Here is a 7,213-nt window from a genome sequence, read left to right as displayed (position 1 = left end):
ATGTTTTGTTTTAATATTTAATATTTTAAATTTCTTTAAAAGTTATAACTACTTTTTATCAAAATTACAACAATAGCTTTTGATACTACTTTAAAAGGTGCTAATTTATTTCTCAAGTATTCATTCATTCACCTCTATACATTTAGTTACAGCTTTTGATAAATATTGTATATCGAGTTTAGGTTCCTAAGCAAATTGAAGTCATATTGTCGCAATAAGCGTTATCCAGAAGGATCAATTGCTGAAGGCTACTTGGCAGAAGAGTGCATGACCTTCTGTTCTAGATATTTAGAAGATGCTGAAACACGATTGAATAGACCAAGTAGAAATGCTGGGCTCAATGATAATGACTTGGCCGAAACTTATTTATTTCAAAGTTATGGAGAACCAATCGGCAAAGTTGAAATTGTAGAATTAGATGATATATCGTGGATACAGGCACATCGATATGTACTTTTTAACCACGATTCAATTGAACCGTTGCGCAAGTAAGTTATAAAATTGTCTTACATATTCGTCGTTTTGATTTGTTTATCTTCTAACCAATTAAACTTGTTTTTAATATAGTGAGTACAAACAAATTTTGAGATCTCGCACGCCTCAAGATTACAACATCGAGAGATTAATAAGTTATTCACAGAATCTTTTCATGAATAGTTAAGTCAAACGGTATGTAACTAAAGTTAATAAGTTACATATAATCGCGAAATTTAGTTAATCAAATAAGAATGTTTTTACATAATACATTTTTAATTATTTAATTTACTTTCGATTCAATAGGTTTGGAGTGGGAAGGACGTCAATGACGGTTAAATGGCTTTCCCAAGGTCCGAACAGAGTAATAAAAAGATATAGTGCCTTCCTCATCAATGGATACAGATTTCATACAAAGTATCGCGAGAGAATGAGGAGAACTCAAAATTGTGGAGTTGTTGTTAATTCTTCAATTACAAGTTATGCTAGTGCTAGGGATAGTAATCCGGTTGAGGGTAATGTAGAGTATTACGGACTTCTTACCGACATTATTGAGTTGGATTACTATGGCAGATGGAAAGTTATCTTATTTCGGTGTGATTGGGCAGATGTTAATACTGCTCGAGGAATTAAAAAAGATCAATTTGGGTTTACAATGGTGAATTTCTCTCGCTTGATTCACACTGGACAACAATTTATGGACGAGCCATATGTATTTTCCTCTCAAGTGAAACAAGTTTTTTATTCGAAAGATCCAACTGATGAGGGTTGGTATGTTGTACTCCGTAACACCCCTAGAGACTTGTTTGACATGGGTAATGAAAGTAGAGATGACATCGTCGAAAGATCGTAAACATTACCTTTCCGAACAAAACTTAGATGAAAATATCCTAGTACTAATACACAACATCAATGGGTTCGACATGATGTGGATGAAGATATTTACGAATAATGATGGTAGTAAGATTTTACAATTTTTTAATTATATGTAATATTATAATTTTAATCTTTGTCATGTTATATAATTTAACTATTTTATATGTACTACTATTGTTGTAATTTGTTACTAAAACTTTAATTATTTTATGTGTATTGCAGGAAAAATGCGTAGAAGAAGAGTACGAGATTTAAGTATTGTCCAGAATACTCCAAATTCGGAAGAAAGAAATAGTGAACAGCAGACAGTTGTTGGATCTTCGAATGTGCCGGAGACACTTGATGAGCCTGAAGAATTTCAAAGTAATATTATGTTCATTTTACATGTGTTGACTTTTATTATTGAATTATTTGTCAATTTTACTATAATAATAGTATATCATTTTTCAGCTGAAAGTGGTGGGACGCGCAGAGTTCGAGGACGTACGCTACTTAGAGATTTATACGACTTAGATCCTGTTGAGCGTGTTAAAGTAAGTAGAAATACTCATGGTCAGCCTGTTGGATCTGAAGCTCGACTTTTAGCAGGCTATTTGGGCATTTTAGCATGAAATGCAAATATGTTGCCCATCAACTACGAATCATGGCATCACATGCCTGATAGCAACAAAAATCAGGCTCTCGCTAATATTAAGGTAACAAAATGTGAATGCAATTTATAATACTTTGGTTTAAGTTTCATTTATATTTACATTCTAAACTTATGTTTTTTTAGGAGAGATTTGCTTTAGAAGTCTCCGATGATTATATCAAGAAGGCATTAGGTAAAAGATGGAGAGACAATAAAAGCACTTTAAAGAAACAATATTTTAAGAAAGACATAAGCCTCGAGGAAAAATCGAGAAATGTTCCGCCAGAATGCCGAGGTATCAATGGGAAGATGCGGTTAGATTTTGGAATTCAAAGAAAGGAGAGGTATTATGATTTCCAAACTCTTATATATAGTGTTTACTATATACGTAATAATAATTTTATTATGTAGGACCGTGAGCGAGTTGGAACAAGCAGCAGTAAAAACAAAAATTCACGCATTACCAAGCAGGTCGAGAAGTTTTTCTTCTATAGTGAGGCCGAGGTATTATGAATTTATTAATTCTTTCAAATATTAATAACTTTCTATTATTAAATAATATTCTTACTACTATATTGTAGGAAGTCAAATCCGGACAAAAGTTGGACGCCTTCACTTTTTGAGATTACGATAGGAAGAAAGATGGATCTCCTATGACATCCAAAGTGGAGAAATTATGGTATATTCACTTAATAATATTTGATTTATTCTAAATATTTATAATCTTTAATTATAATTGTTTAATTCAATTCATCATTAGTACTTTTAAAAATGTTAAGTTATGTTGCATTTCTTTTTATTATATATTTCGTTTCTAACTCTTTAATTGATTTTTAGGAGAAACTAAAGGAGAAGAAGGCGAATATGAAGCGATTGCTTGAGTGATAGTTCTGTTAATCTTGAGAACATTGATAATGTAATTATCGGTGAAGTTTTGGGTCCCGAAAGGTACGGTCGGGTTCGATTTCAAGGATCCGTGTTACCCGACCCAATATTTTGATCGGCTCCAAAGAATACATGCCTTCCTAAGTCAAGCTCAAGTCAAGTTCAGAGGTTAAGAGACCAGATAGCTCGGATGCAAGCGAATACGGTTGAGCAAATTGCCGAGGTTCAACGAAAATATGAAGAACTCCAAGAACAACTTAGAGCAGAGGCGAGAGAGGGAGGCAAATGCAGCGAGAGAGGCAGAGGCACGAGCGATGGTAGCAGAACAGAGCAAAAAGTACGATGACCTCCAGCTACAGCTTCAGCAGATGATGCATATGTTTCAACAATCGCAAAAGCCGCCGTCTTAGACATTAGTTTTCTTATTGTAAGAATGTTTTAAGTTTTGTCACGTTTAACATTATTGTAAAAATATTTTAAATTATACTTTATTATTAATTATATCATATATCTTTAGTTAAATTTGAAGTATCATTTAGAATTAATATTTTTGGTTGTATTTTTTATGTTAAATTTGCTGTTTTTGGTGCATTTTATATTATATTTGTTGTATTTGGTTGGATTTTAATGCGGAAGGATGGATATTGGTGAAAAAAATATTACAATTGCCAAATTTAGCGGCGTTTGTAAAAAAAGCGCCGCTAAAAGCCTTGACCTTTAGCGGCGTTTTTCCCACAAACGCCGCTAAAAGCCTTAACCTTTAGCGGCGCTTTTACCACAGACGCCGCTAAAAGCCTTGACCTTTAGCGGCGCTTTTCCCACAGACGCCGCTAAAAGCCTTGACCTTTAGCGGCGTTTTTTTTCTAATAAACGCCACAAATTTTTGTGGATATAGCAGCTTTTTTTGCGGCGTTTTAGAAAGCGCCGCTAAAGGCTAAAAAAAGCGCCGCTAAAAGTCTGTTTTCCTGTAGTGTACCTTATCGTTGTTGTATCTATTATCAACCCGAGGGTTAAGAACATACCTGTCCAAAGTGTCCATTTCACAACACTTACCAAAACGTCGCTTGCATCTTAAGTGTTCTTTCATTTCACTATAAATTTCACCCGCTGAACACATCGAATACAACCTCGGATACGGATAATTTGCACATAAATGCCTCATATGTAATCAAGAAATCATGTAACCCGCCCTAAGTGAACTCGGACTCAACTCAACGAGCTCAGGCGTTCGCATCCATAAGTGAACTCGGACTCAACTCAATGAGTTCGGATGCCTAGTTACATTTCACGAACTCTGACTCAACTCAACGAGTTCGGACATTCGCATCCATAAGTGAACTCGGACTCAACTCAACGAGTTCGGATGCTCAACCATCCTAGTGACATGTCACTTGTATCCTAATCTATTCCTAAGGTTCAAACGGGCTTTTTTCCTCGATCTCACATTGCCGTCTTCCATGGAATATCGAACCGATACTCGGTAGCAATTCATATTTATCAAGTAGTAAACATAATTTGCATATTACTCAACATTAACCACAAAGCATAATATTTCACGATAAAAAAATCAGCATATCATATAATTAACATCAATAACTTAAAATAACAATTATGCTACATTATTTACACATGAACTTACCTCGTATGCTAAAATGTCTACTTTTACCATTTCGTCCACAACTTGGTATTTTTCCATTTTAGCCCGAATTTCAGTTTTCCTTGCTCTATCATTTAAAATATAGTCTAATTAGGACTCAAATTATTCAAATTGACCCAAAATCATATTTTGGAAAAATTACAGTTTTGCCCCTAAACTTTTGCATATTTACACTTTTGCCCCAAAGCTCGTAAATTAAACTTCAGCCTATTTTCTTATGTTTTATGACATGCTGATCATTTTTCCCTTCTATGGAAACATCAAATTCTCACTCTAACATGTACTTATGACTATTAGGTATTTTTACCGATTAAGCCATTTTGCTAGTTTTCGCTTAAAACCGAGTAGCACAAGTTGTCTAACATAATTTAAAACCTCATATTCTATCATAAAACACCAAAATACACAAATTTAACCTATGGGTATTTTTCCAAATATGAACCCTAGGTTGAATTATTGCTAGCATAAGCTTAATCGAGCTACCGGGACTCTAAAAACGTAAAAATCATTAAAAACGAGGCTAGAACGGACTTACAATCGAGCTTGGAAGCTTGAAAAACCCTATCCATGGTTTCTCCTTGCTATATTTGGCCATGGGGTTGAAGATGAGCAAAATTGGCTTTTAATTTTGTATTTTAATTCATTTTACCCCTAAATGACCAAAATACCCTTACTACTAAACTTTCCAAAAATTCCATCCATGTCCAATTTTTGTCCATAGACTTAGAAATTGGTAAAATTTCTATTTAAGACCTTCTAATTAATTTTTCAAAACAATTTCATACTAGAAACTTCTAGAATGCAAGTTTTACAAATTATTCGATTTAGTCCCTAATTTCAATTTAAGCACTTTATGCATAAAATTTCTTCACGAAATTTTCACACAATCATGCAATCATATCATAGAACTCAAAATAATCATAAAATAATTATTTCTATCTCAGATTTTGTGGTCACGAAACCACTATTCCGACTAGGCCCAAAATCAAGATATTACAGCCTTGGTTCTCAGGCATCTCTTCGATTGGGGTTGACTCTCGTCTTCTTGCTCATTCTCTGTGTATTGTAAGCTTCACCTTATTTCTCTTTGATTTCTGTGAACTGTACGATCGATTTCTTCGTCAAAAAGTAATGGTCCTGATGGGTTTCTTCTAGTCATAAACTATAAAAAACCTGCCAAGAGGAAGAAAAAGTAAGTTAGTAAGTGATAATAATAATAATATAAAATTAAATTGCAAGAAAAATAAATGGCTAAAGTAATAAAAATTTAGCGTTCCTAATATCTTAGTTCCCCGGCAACGGCGCCAAAAACTTATCGGGTGATTTCGTGATAGGTTTTAAGTATTTATAATTACTTGTTCTTGAACTAACTATTATCATGATGTAGGCAAGTGTACCTATCGAACAGTAGTATAGTTTTAGCAAGACCGGATTGTCGAACCCAAAGGAACTAAAAGTACTAGTAATGACTGTCTTTTTATTATCTAGCCTAAGAATAAAGAGGTTTTGTTTTAATTAACTAATTATCTAAACTAAGAACGCGCAGAGAAAAGAACTGGGGAATTGCTTTTGGGAAAAATCGATTGACTTAAGACAATACCAAAGGAAAAATCCACCTAGACTTGTTATTCTGGCTCCGAATTGGACGATTTATTCATTCAACTTGTTCCGTAGAGATCCCTAAGTTATGTTATTATCCCTATTCAAGACTAATAACGTCTAATCCCTAGATTGAATAACTGAGACTTTTCTCAAATTAACATTCTACGGTTGCATTAACTCGATCTATGGATCCCCTTATTAGGTTTCAACCTAATCCGGCAAAATCTTGTCACCCTATTTCTAGGCGTGCAATCAACTCCGCTTAATTATGATAAATGAACTCTTAGCCAGGGTCTATTCCTCCTCTGAATAAAATCTTATCTTGAATCAGTATCCTGGGATATCAAAACAAGAATTAAGAACATATAATTAAGAACAAGTTAAATATTTATCATACGATTCAGAAAATAATAACAAGATTCGTCTTAGGTTTCATTCCCCTTAGGTATTTAGGGGTTTTAGTTCATAACTAAATAAGAATACATCTCAAAAGAATAAAGAATACAAAACATAAAGAAAACCCAAAACTCCTGAAGGGGAATTGAGGAGAGATCTTCAATCTTGATGATGAATCCAGCTTCTGAGATGGATCAATCGGCTTCCTTGGAGTAATTCCTTACTCCCCCTTCTCCATCTCCTTTTTCTTCCTCCTCTAGGGTGTATTTATAGGCTTGAGATGCCTAAAAGCCCTCAAATTTAGCCTTTTCCGAATTGGACTCAAATTGGGCTCGACAGGGACACGCCCGTGTGCGATTACTTCAGGCCGTGTTCGAGCCTGCCAAATTGACACGGCTGTGTGGTCTGCCCGTGTGAATCGTGCTTCGATTCTGCCAAATAGACACGACCGTGTGGGCTGCTCGTGTGAGGAAGTCCAAGCCGTGTTGAGTTCGTAATTTGGCCCATTTTCTCTGTTTTTAGCCCATTTCTCGTTCCTTTTGCTCTCCTATGCTCTCCTAAGTATAAAACATGAAATTAAAGCATTAGGAGCATCGAATTCACCAATTCTAATGAGAAATCATCCATAAAATGCATTAAACATGGGATAAAAATATGTATAATTTACGGTTTATCACCTGTGGAGCATGTGG

General features: G+C 34.6%; 1 long non-coding RNA gene across 2 annotated transcripts; it reads left to right on the top strand.

The window, feature by feature from the left end:
* The first annotated feature begins 1,574 nt into the window (after nucleotides 1-1,574).
* Nucleotides 1,575-2,248, top strand: LOC128290423 (uncharacterized). Of its 2 annotated transcripts, none has more exons than XR_008280263.1 (3): nucleotides 1,575-1,713; nucleotides 1,808-2,045; nucleotides 2,126-2,248. It is a non-coding gene; the product is annotated as an uncharacterized LOC128290423 (long non-coding RNA). The 2 variants fall into 2 exon arrangements; XR_008280264.1 differs by having other exon boundaries at nucleotides 1,801-2,045.
* Nucleotides 2,249-7,213: the final 4,965 nt, after the last annotated feature.

This window comes from Gossypium arboreum, chromosome 3, assembly GCF_025698485.1.
Source record: "Gossypium arboreum isolate Shixiya-1 chromosome 3, ASM2569848v2, whole genome shotgun sequence".
NCBI classification, from domain to species: domain Eukaryota; kingdom Viridiplantae; phylum Streptophyta; class Magnoliopsida; order Malvales; family Malvaceae; genus Gossypium; species Gossypium arboreum.
This window is presented reverse-complemented; position numbering and strand designations above follow the sequence as displayed.